At 36.5% G+C, this 12,994-nt stretch overlaps 1 protein-coding gene across 8 annotated transcripts in view; it reads right to left on the minus strand.

The window, feature by feature from the left end:
* Positions 1–12,994, minus strand: part of PARD3 (par-3 family cell polarity regulator) — a gene marked incomplete at its 5' end in the record, with an annotated part of 469,207 nt that overhangs the window by 358,389 nt on the left and 97,824 nt on the right. The gene's annotated exons all lie outside the window — the stretch shown is intronic.

The raw sequence follows: 12,994 nt of genomic DNA on the forward strand, positions 1-12,994 counted from the left end.
TTCGAAACATGCAGCCACCTGCTGCAACAACGACCAGCCGGCGGCATGGGAAGAGAAAGGAAACCAACTGTACAGGCTAGGAAAGCAACGTATAGTCAAACTACAAAGAATGTAAGCAACCTTGTTTCACCATGTGAAGTACTGTTCAACACAAATATATAAAAGGGATTGGGATAATACAATGTGGGGAAAAAAACAGAAATGCAAAAAGACAAGAGACCACTGTTCCGGTATCTTGATTTCTTCTTGTGACCCACCCCTAATCTAAAGAGAAGGTACAGGAGACAACGGTGGCACCATAAAGTGAAAGCCCTAGAGATACCTCTTTAGTTCCTCTTTAGTTCTATGCTATGTTCATAATAAATAAATAAAAGAAGCTTTGCCAAACATTTTCCAGTAACAGCTCCAAAGGATGTATTCCATATTAAGTTATTGTGGTGTTTTGTGGGTTGATTTTTCTCCCCAATATCTATCTTCTACGTGAAAATCCAGATTCAATTACTTTAAGCATGCAACAAATTCGGACAAGGATACAGTTTAAAGATACCTAAGTCTACAGGCAACAGAATAATTCACTCATTAGCAACATGTAATATGCTTTAATAAATTATATTACTTGATTCTGATGCTTATTAAAATCCTAGTGAAAACTAAAGCGAGAATTAAATTATTTCCTGCTTATTCACAATTGCCATTTTATTGGTCTGTTACTAGACTGACACTGCTGTAGTTACAGCAATTATTTTCTATTGTTTTATTGTACAAACTAGCCGTAAGCATTTTATAGCTTTACAGAAGCCCTTTGCTGTGCAGCTTTTACTTTTAACCTGATTTCTTACTCTTTGGGATACAAGAGGATGAGTTCAGCATAAAGTAAGGAAGATAAAGCACGGTCACGCATCAGCAACCCACCATACAACAGTTTGTGTCTTAAAGACAGTGGTAGGACCTCAGTGACATAAAATATTTAAGTCTCTTGAAAAGATACTAAAGTCTATTCCAGACTCACAGGAGGAAATATATGCATTTCCAGCATATTTAATAAGTGTAATAATTGGAGTGCTTAGAAGTTAGGGTGATAAAAAGCTACATTTATCTTTTCCAGCACATTAGTGTACAATTACAGCTGGCCTAAAAATAGGCCAAGTCACTCATAGTTGAAAAGATCAAAAATTGTATAACTTGAGTGACTTGGTTTATTTTTAGGCCAGTCTTTAAAAGATCAAGAATTTAACTAGATTAGAGAAAAATGTAATTGCTGTTGGTAGTCAAACAGATATATTTTCTTGAACTGAACCCTAAAGCTAGGAACTTATAAAAATTATTTTAAATAGATCATGAAATAATCTCCAATTTATGCAACTTGTCAATAAAAGACAATTCCTTCATTAACTCAGTCAACAACAGTAAAACTTTCTTTTTGGAGGGCATACAAGCAAATTAGACCTCTCATACTTTGAAATCACTGTTTTAAAGAGAGTGAATATTTTACTCTACATTTTCTCACTATATCTAATGAAAGAAAATGCATGTTTATGTATGTTTAAGCATACTACAGCTAAAACAAACTTGCAATGAATTAACATAATCAGCAGAGAAACTCAATTTTCTCCCCTGCATGTGCAGGTGAATACGCAGAGCAGACTGATAACTCCCATTGCGAGTGTGGCTAAGTGTTTCTAAGCAACCTTGCTCCATCATCTTCTGTGACAAAAACAAGTGAAGAGTTTGAACTGCAGTCTGATAGAGCTGTGAATACTAATGACTAACCAAAAAAATAAAAGGCATCTCATCACTGATTTCTGAATGGAACATAAAGAAACCACAATTACAAAAATACTTAAACATGTATTACATTAAACTGAAAATTCGAACAATTAAATTTCTGCATATCTTCAGTAATTATGTAAGAAATAAGAATGCAGATTTCAAACAACCAAATCAAGTAATTGTTTTTTTCATATGCATCTCTTCTGCAGCACAAAATATCCATGAACATACCCATTCCCAAAATCTGCAAGCACACGACTAGAGATGGCAACATTTCTTGGCCAGAGAACTTACTTTAATCCCGTTATCACTTATGAATAGCCAACCCACCACCCACATCAGCAGAAAATTAGTTGCTTTGACCTCACCAGCCAGATGCATCACCACACTATAGTACTGGAAATGCTGAAAGCAGCATACTGCTATTCTACTACCCGAAAACTAGCTTGAGGGTACATAATGGTCACTCATATTCAGAAATTTCATTTTGACAGACCTGCAGGAAATACAAGGTACAGTAACAGGTCAGAAATTTACCTGTTATTCCTTGTTCGTCTACTCCAAGTTTTGTCTAATACATAAGAAACATGTAAGGAAAGAAAAAACAAACAGACGAAAAAGCCACGTGTCTTTTTATGGCGGGGGGGGGGGGGGGGGGGGGGGTTACACATACCAATTCTCAGTACAACTACTAAATTAACAATTCAACAAAACAAAAACTCATTCTTTAGAAGAGCGTTAATTATATTGTTTAGGCACTACAAACGTCTCCTGAGAAAGAGTATTTTTTCAGAAAATAAAGCAAGCTTTGATGGTTTTCTGCTTACTAGAAATTAGAAAAAAATATGACTACTGCCATAGCCTCTTGGCCTAAACAAGATGTATCAATTATTAATATTTTGTCTTTTAAGGACAAAATCTTTGTGTTTAACTGTACCTAAGTTACAGCCTCCTCTCTACTACTGCAATTTGTCCAAGGCAAAATGAAAACAAATTGCAAACCATCAGTAGTTAAAGGACTTTCTAAAAAGCAATCTGAAATCCTATGGCCAAGTATAGAAGGCAAGAAGTACAAGACAAGAATATGAAAATAAGGCCACACAGACTCATTTTTCATTCCTATGCCAGAACACCATGGTGCACGCAGGGTTGCCCAGAGCCAATAGGTGCAAGCATTACTCAGAGAACCTCCTGCATCAGGTCGGTGCTCACGCTGCCGTACCATCCCTCACAACGGGCTGACGGTTGCTTGCCACCACCAAATACATGGCTAAAAGCAAGATCTTCACCATGAGGTAAAAGCGTAAATAGATTGAGGTGTTAACCTCTATGTATTTAGCTTTAACCATCTTTGTTCCCAAATATAATTCAGAAAATTATAAAATTAAAACTATCTGCTAAAGCAAGCGCCCATCTTGCAAGCGCTGTTCATGTATCCTTTGTTCAGTTACACCTTTCATATTTTAGGAATAGGCCACAGAAGTTAATGAATCCTTTTGCAACTGTTAGCATAACCCACCCCCCAGCCAAACAAAACCAGCAGCATATCCTTGTTAAAAACAATTCTGCATTAGTGTTTTTACTTGTGAAGTTTTGACCATAATTCAATAGTTACTATATGATGACTTCAGTGAACGCTAATGTAAACTTAGTAATATAAGTACTGACCACAACCGTATGTGCAAAAATTGCTTAAGTTCTTAGAGTTGTAAGGATCTCCAGTATATCATACATTTAACTATATATTGGCTGATCTCAAGAACAGGGGAAAAAATTAATATAAAGTTATTTAGTTTTAAAATGTTAATAACAATTATTAACAAATTGTTATTTTATTTTAATACTATAATAAAAGAGTCTCTGACATTTTTCCAAGCCAAAAATACAATTTTTTTTTCCCACAACCTCCCTTAAGTGTTTTCTGTTTAATATAACCTTGATGATGTGAATGTTTCTATGCTAACCCTGCAGACCTAGAGTCTTTTGAGTCTGGCTGCATCCCAGACACTCTTAGGCAACACACCAAACATGGGAAGCACAAGATTATTGGTAATCACAGATGTTGTGCCGCAGCTTTTTTAGAGGCTTTGCTTTTGCCCAACTAACATCTTAAGAGAAAGGATTTAAGGACAGCCACAAAGTAGCTAAAAATGGATTTTGCATACACAAGATTTGCCAACAGCCTGAAAATTCAGGCTACTATCTTATATAAACATAAGACATAGAGTCCTAACACTGTCAAGCTGCTTTTTTGGAAGAGCTAATAGATTTTTAGCAGAGATGTTCAGTATATTTTCTACAGCAATATGTAAGATGACAAAGCATTCTGCTGATGTAAGACTATGAAAACATCGGTTCAAATGTATGGCAAATTGAAAATGGGAAAGCTCTGGAAGAAGCTTATATATATAATTTTCACTAACAAAATTATATATGAAAGACTTATTAACATTAAAAAAAAAAATCTGCCTTCCACCACAGTATCACTAAAGAGCAAATCAAAATGCTGTACAAAATACTTTATAAGAACACAAGGCATAAATATTGGTAATTTATGAAAAAGTTCCTTTACAGTTGTTGGTTTTATGCAACATTACCTAGAGATTGATATCTGAGTTATCATATTGATCTACTCTCCAAAATTGAAAGCAATACAGACTAGATAGAGAGAGGACGCATAATGAATTCATGAACTGTGAAATTACAATCTCATTACCATTTTGCTATTCTCTTCCCACACTGCACAGGACTGCTCTGGCAGTAACGGGGACTCTACCTAAGGAGCCAAGAACCTGGTACTAAGGGTGCACTGAGGTTTCCTGGTATATAAGAGTGAAAGAACAAACTAGTGGCTGGACTTCTAAAACATTTCTTTTCCCATAAAACATCTAATGATGCTGTCACTAGGAGAAGACTTTGCTAATAAAATTATAAATCATCCTCTTGGCTCCAACAGAGGTCACTTGAAAGGTTCTCAGCATCTCTCAGAAGAGCCTTACTTCTACAGAAACTATGTCATCTGTGACAAAGCGATGCTAAGAAGCATGAATAAAACAAGTAAGTCAGGATTTGAAGTTATAGATAGATAACTTTTATTAGACTACCCAGTAAAAATTAATAATAATAATGTAATGAAAGTTTTTGTCGAACATAAACCCTTCCCCAGGTGTGAAGCAAAACCCAGGCTTTTAATAGAATGTAAAACATTGCATAAGCATAAATAATCCTCACTTCTCATTTTAAATTTCTGTATAGAATCAAGTAGGGATTTTTTCCATTAGGTAAATTTCATCTTGTAACACTTCATTAGTCCAAATAATGAACACATTATGCAAGAGCACACAAGAAAGCTTACACAACAATAAAAACTTTTCCACAAGGGTTTCTACTTTTCCACACTGAAAGAACACAACGTGGGATCCCTCCTGCCTTGCCACAGAAACGCGCATTTACACCGAGGCAGGCAGTCGTTCTCCACCCCAACCGTTTCACATCTCTTTGCTGAGGTCCAATTGCCATTCTCTCCACAATCTGCAGAGCTCTTGGACATAATTACACCTCATAGGAAAAATGATCTTAGAAATCACATTTCAAGTCCTCTCTCCTCCTTGCCTTGCTCTGACTCACTATAGATGGCAAGCAAGATAGGATTAACCAAAGAGGCTCAACTATATCTTGCCGTTAGGAGATAATCACCAATTACTGCTTCAGACAAATCTGATTTAGCCTTTCTGCAAAAGGAGAATTGTATGATGGGGAGAGAAAGGGGGAAAGAGACCTTAAGATTTTGATAAAGCAAACTGATTTTCCGCTAAGAAAATCAAATTTTATACTTGAAGCGTTCTCTGCTGATTAATACCACTATATTTTCTAAAGAAATTCTAAACCAAATCAAGTTATTGATCAATTGCTTTTTTTATTCCATTCACTGCTAGCACCCATTTCTCTTTATCTAAGTATTTCTAAAATAAAAATAAAAATAAATGGTCATTACCATGCAAGCTGAGTGCCTACAAATTCTAAGAGGAATGTAATAAATGACTTCCTTGTTTCATTGAAAGCCTTGTCTAAAGTGAGTTTCTCTATAATTAGATGTATACACCATAAATAATAAATACACAGTGATTTGCACTATTTGATAAGAAATACCTTGTTTCACAGTATCATTCATTTCCATCAAAAAATGACTATATCATTAATTCTACTTATATTTGACATTTACTTTTATTGCATATCTTCACATTACGAAGAACAAATGCAAAAACAAGCAATATTTGGGGTATTTTAACATCTGTTCTTCCTAAGATTTAAATTTAAATAAATCAATGAAGGTTTAGAGGAAGAATTTACAGATCACTATTACAAGCCAGTTGTTCCAGATAACTTCCCAAAGCAGTCATGCTTGCTTTCAGAGAAGTTATGGATACCTCATCTTTGGGGCAACAGAGAAGTCGTGGATGCTGCCTCACTGGAACTGTTCGAAGTCAGGTTGGATGGGGCTTTGAGCAGCCTGATCTAGTGAAAGATGTCCCTGCCCATGGCGGGGGGTTGGACTAGATGATCTTTGCCGGTCCTTTCCAACCCAAACCATTCTATGATTCTATGATTTTGTTTCATCACAATAGATTTTCAATTTCTATGACAGCAAGAGCCTTTCAAAACCACTCATTGTTGAGATCAATTATGGAAGCCTACCAATCCAGTGATGACAGAAAAGCAGGCCAGTACTGTCCATCTACACTCAAGGGCAGAAATTTGGGAAATTTGGGTCAGGAACGGAAAATAACAGCATATGTTAAAACTTTAATAGAAGTATCTAAAACTTTCATTGTCCACAAAGATGTTCACTTCATCTTCATGTTTATGAAGGTGTCTTCCAACGGTGGACTTGGCTATGCAAAACTAATCCTCCCAGACACAACTGTCAGATACATTCATCACCTATCAATCATTGGACTAAAATTCCCTCAGAAATCATAAACAGCATTATAGTATTAATTGTCTCCTTGAAAACAAGCAAAAAATAAGAAGCATGCCATAAAGGAGAGCATATCAAAGATAATGAGATTCCACAGGTGTACCTTTAATTTTATGCTGTTCTGATGCAATACATATTTATCGAATTAGAGGAAAACCAGTAAATAGCAGCAGATTCATTGACTGAATGAGCTGGGAAGATCTATATGTGGACTAAACTATTTTCCGATTCTAAAATAGGCTTTAATATACTATTGAATGTACTAATATACATACAAGGTACAAAAACCCATTATCATTTTCACCAGACACATAATTCCTATTTATGATACACAATGTTGTGTATCATCTGTAATCACCAATTTAGATTATAAAAACCCTCAAGCAGTGGAACCAATAAATCATGGAATAGCTTAGAGCTATTAGAAAACATTAATTCTATTCTCAAAGCTAAATTACATTTCACAATTTCTATCAATGGGTTTGAATGGAACCTTGAAATGATTAATGTTTTATCAGAGATAGCACAGACAGCAAACACAGAGGCTGCCATTTAGAATTTAATGCTGGTACTGTGTTAGTGACCAAGTAAAAACTGATAGACTTATCACCAGTCCCAGCACTGTTGAGCACAACAGATTGCAAAAGTAAACCATGGATTTGTAATTAAGTCTGCAAGCTAGCAGGCTCAGTATTTGGTGGTCGATGCGAGGTACTGCCAGTCACAACTCTGTAACAGTCACCATACACTTGTGCCAGGGAAAAATTCACTCGTAATTGGTATCAGCATAATTGAAAGGTCTGCATTTAACTCAGGTGTCTGAACCCAGGCTCCCTCTGCTGTCGGATGAGCCTTCGGAAGAGGTGACTCGGAGCCCTCCTAGGCGGTGTTCCCCATTTACGACGTACTCACACTCCCAGTATAAGAACAAAACCAATTACGGCAAATAGCATGTCTATTCCTGCTAATGTTCCCCATTCAAGAGTAAGGTTGCACAGAAAAGAATGTCAGACCTTTCTGTCCAGGCACCTGCTACACCAAGGTGGAAAAGCAGCATTTTAATACAGAAGTGCGGTATCAGTACCCCAGGCCTGGGGACAATTACGGTCAGGGGAAGTGACTGAAAAGGGCAGTAAAGCAAAGATCAGAACAATATCTACATCTTCTGATCTCTAGTATCGTCGTTTGACCTTTGCTAAAAGTTGTATTTAAATACAGTGACTAAGCTGTACAGTGGATGATAACATGACCAGCATAGAGAGAATATAGTAAACAGTCAGGTGTCACAAACAGTGGAGTTTACTTGGAGGAAAGAGGCATAATTTGAACATGCAAAAATAGGAAGGTAAGTGTTCCTATATCACAAGATTAAAAAACCCCTACAATCTATAAACTCTGAAGTAAGCCACCTGAAGAGCAACAAGACATTTCCAAAGAGCTAAACATCATTTGCTGCAAGCCTCAGTAAAGCATCTACCAACGATGCGAGTGGTGGCTGTTTCCTGAACTTTAGAATACACTATGGACGATCCATCTTTATAACTAAACAGACTACCAATCAGTCCATTTAAGGCAAATACAGATAAATGTATATGTATAATGCATATAAAGAGAGAAAACATGATATTGTGGTAAAGCTGATCGATAAGACTATTGTTAAGAATGAAAAAGTGTATTTTGTTTAAATTAAAAATGCTTTCTTCTTTCTCTGCTGCAAAAAGAAAATTGAATTTTCTGTGGCAATAAATTATGTATTATCCCAAAATCAGATGTCAGTATTTTTCCTGAAGAAACAAAAATAAAGCCATATCTAGAAGATTTTTATCCTTAATTTCTCACATACAAGCAACATGCGTCTATATTACCTTTGTAGAAATATCTCTTCAAAATCAGTGGTGAATTTTAATGTTCAGTTTCTCTCCCCACAGAAGGATTTCTTTACATGGAAGTACAGAATGGGCTTTGTTTAGTTCCGAGTTCACCTGAAACTGCCATTATTTTTAGTTGTGCTGTGTTTTCAATAACATTTCTATTAATTTCTTCTCCCCTCAATGGAATTAGAGATTAAATCTTGTCACTTCTCTAAAGCAAAAAGTGAATTGTTCTCAACAAAAGGATTTCATATATAGTGCAAAAGACTGTTAGAAAAGAAAAATCAATTAGGAGAGAGAATAACCATGGAAATCGTCTTCCTCTTTAAAACAACACTACAGCTGCGTTGATTTTCCTACTTCTAAAATTCCTTCTCCAAAGGACTACTTAAGAAAGCTTATGGGGGAATTGGTAGAGGAAACAGTATCAATAAAGTTAGGTTTGACTGTGTCAATTAACAGCAAGTTTGACTAATTGCTATCATAAACTGGTGAGAAAAGCTGGGGTTTCATTTCTTTCCACTTCCTAACCTGAGACAGATCTGGTTGAAATTATTAAGTCAGCTGTAAATTATATTTTAATCAAATAGGTTCTAGCATTTCACTGCAAGACACTTTTTTGGAAAGTTAAGACCTCTGCTAAACATGGAAGGTAGCATCTCTTTTGCCCTTGTAAAGTGCCAGCATTACAAGTCACAACTCAAAAAAAAAATAAATAAACTGAGGAGGTATGCTACTAGATTCCTTCTGAACACCAAGCTCTCTCCAGATCAAGAAGTCGGTACCTGAAATGCTCTTGATGCAACTATATATTTCTGTTCAATTGGACCATTGTCAAAAATGTATTGATAAAAGGATTACTAGTAAAAACAATGCTTTGTGATTCACTGCTGTGTTCACTGACTCCTCGGCTAAGAGCCATCCCCTTATAAATGATTTCAATAAGAGAAAAGTCTACCCTTTTCTGTAGTTATAGAGGGCTTAGAAGACCTGCAGTAGCAGGAATCTGAGACTTTGTCTGTTTGTTTTCCATTACAGGAAAATTAACAGGTAAGCCAAAGATTCATAAACAATAATTTTCATCCAAATTGCCTAGTTTGAATAAGGTTATCACTCTAAATAGAGAAAGGGGAGGAGAAAAAAATAACATCTTCTGCAAATGAAGGTTTTTGTGAAATTGCCCTATTCCTGCTCTTTCTCACAGCTCTGTGAGAAAGCCAAGATTCATTTCTTTTAACTTTTTATTATTGTTTGCTTCCACTGCTCCCTTCCCTCATGTCTTCTTTCTTCTTTCATTACCCGGTTTCCTTCCCTAGTCAAACATCCATCCAGACTGCCAGCACACTTTCCTTCCTACCCTTGTTCCAGCACATCTGTTGTTTCAGAGCTACTTGGTAGGAAAAAGCGGTGTGAGTCAGGGTATTTCAGTCCCGAACCAGCCCTTCCAGTGCCCACTGTCCACGATTTATGTCCTGTATTGCTAAAACTGGCCAGTTGTCTCCAGTTTAAATAAATATCTGGACAATAGAGCTGCTGTTAAAGCCTGACCTCCTCCAATTCCCTGTGGTAGCCTGTTAATACAGAAACTCAAATTCCAATTGTTTAAGCTTAATTTAATGGGAACAATTCCCACAAAGCATTTTTATTAAGAAAAACACAATTTTTTTCTCCTAATGCGTATTTCCGTGGATTTGGCCTCTTTTTTCAGTCCTCTAAGATTAGACTCAAGCGCTTATTGCAGTTTACCTCTTTGAACTTAGAAGCTTTCTTCACCTACTTCCTTAGCCCATTCTCTGTACCAGCAGGACTGATAGAAAGTTGCAGAGCATCTCTGAAGGGGACAGTAAAAATCACGTCACAACTGAAATAGAGACACCCTGTCAGATCACATATGAGTTTTCTAAATAAATGATAACCACCTCTGAAGACCAGAATATCCCTTCTGGTCATAAAAATCAAAGTCTAATCAAGAGACAACACAGACTTTTTGTTTCAGCATTATGATTATTTTTGTAAAATGCCTTGTTACCATTTGTTCCAGTATGTCTCATCTAAGTATCATTTTGAATAGCTGCACTGCATTTGGCATACTAAGCCTTTCTGATTTACACTAGTCACATTAATTTTAAAGTAATAAACCCAAGCAGAAAAAGTCACATTTCTTTTGTTCAGGAAACAAAACTGCCTTCAGCAATAGTCAATCCATATAGATTACTTAGTGGAAATCTAACTGTAATCTCATGTTACTGTATCTCCTAGAAAGACTCCAGCTTTAAAATAAAATCAGCTTCCAGGGAACAGTAAGACTGACAGTTCATGTAAGAATTTAAGAGACAATAGTGTAAGTTAGAACATACACGTCTGTGTGTGTATATAAATGTACAAAATATATAGGTACATGTCATATAGGCACTATTATCACCTATTTAAAGATGAGGGGGAAACTGTGTAACATCTGTAGGAACTGAATGATACAGAAGGGGTTTCATTGTACGCAGATTTGTATAGCTCAGTTAAGGCTGTTCTTGCAATAACAAGGATTTCCTTAGAGTTTCAAAGGCCCGAAAGGAAACAGACAGTAAAAGTTCAAATACAAGGCAAAATTAACAATTAAAAAAATTCATAAAACATATTTAAAGATAAGGAATAAGGAAATGGTAAGTTCTTTTCCATCCCATTTTATAAAAAGGAAGTGGAATAGAGACATTTGTAATGCCAAAAAGTTAAATAGATGTATGAAAAACATCAGTAACTCAAAGGTCATAACAGGATGCTGGGAAACAGTTTTTTTCTTTCTTTCTTTCTTTCTTTCTTTCCCCCTACAATTAGAATTCCGCAACAATATATAATGAGTCCTTGGTCAAATTATTATTTTGACTGGTAATACCATAACTTCCTGACAAGCCAGAATTTACATAAGGTAGAGCTAAGAAAGAGTTTGAGGCACATCCCTCAACTATCTGGTCTTCTCAGTGAGAAGAAAATGGAAAAAAGAAGCATTTTATCTTCTGATAAGGTGGCTTTACTCCTTCCCTTTTCAAAATCCTCAACAACTAACCACACACAACATTAGCAACACCTCTACAAGCCTGGAAGCCTGGGAAAGTGCCAAGAAGGATCCGTTTCCTATTGCAATCATCTCATCCCACTCAAACCCAGACTCAGCAAAGCATTTAATACTCAAGGTTAAATTTCAGTTTAAATAGTCGCAATGAAATGAATGTAACTGTTCCCTGTCCAAGTTCTTTACTGAACTGTGTCTACAGGGAGGAAACCCCCTATTTTATGGATACAGAAAAGCGTGGAAGTCGTCTTTAAAAAAAAGACGACAGCAGGAGTATGCATGAGCACAGGAACTGCCCATCATTCGGAGGTATCCTCCAAAAGCATCCACCATTACATGAGAAATAGAATCACAGAATCGCTTAGGTTGGAAAAGACCCTTAAGATCATCAAGCCCAAGTGTTAACCCAGCACTGCCAAGTCCACCACTAAACCAGGTCCCTAAGCACCACATCTCCCCGTCTTTTAAATACCTCCAGGGATGGGGACTGAACCACTTCCCTGGGCAGCCTGTTCCAGTGCCTGACTACCCTTTTGGCGAAGAAGTTTTTCCTAATATCCAACCTAAACCCCCCCGGTGAACTTGAGGCCATTTCCTCTTGTCCTATCGCTTGTTACTTGAAGCCATAGAAGGACCTAAATGTCAGATAATAATAGTAAACTATCGTTATAAAGTGCACAGTCTCATTAATTTGGGCAAAACTAAAGCTGCAAAGGCTTAATAACATATGCTTTTATTATACTTAGTTGGGAAAGTAACAGTGTCTCACTTACCACGGTTGGATAAATAATATTCACTGCACATTTGCTTCGAAAAGACAATTTTTCTGATACTGTGTGGTTGTAGGTCAAACAAACAACGTTTTTTATCACAGCAATTATTTTTTGTTTCCATCTTGTACTGCAACCTCCCTCAGTTGTGCAACCCACACCTCTGACCAATTGGTGGCTCAAGAATGGGAAAAAAATGCAAAAATTTGCCCCTAGTCAGAGCTCTGCTACTGACACTGCAGCGTTTGAGGCACAAGCAATTTAGAGTGACTCTTCTCCTTCAAAGTCAGCCACAAAATAAGACCGTTTTGACCACTTTTGGAGGTCACGTGAAGCTACTCGCTCCCCAAGAGAAGAGCTGGGATGTGTGGCAGGTATCGTACTGTCTGACACACAGCATGGTATTTGCATTTTCATATGGACATCAAATAAATGAAAATGACCCATTTAGAAAGTGTTTCCATTATCTGTTTCCAGCCCTGAAAAAGGCAAAAAATATATGGTCTTTCTTAATGAGATTGTTTAAAAAAAACAAACAAAC

This window comes from Platalea leucorodia (assembly GCF_965183815.1).
Source record: "Platalea leucorodia genome assembly, chromosome: 1".
NCBI lineage: Eukaryota > Metazoa > Chordata > Aves > Pelecaniformes > Threskiornithidae > Platalea > Platalea leucorodia.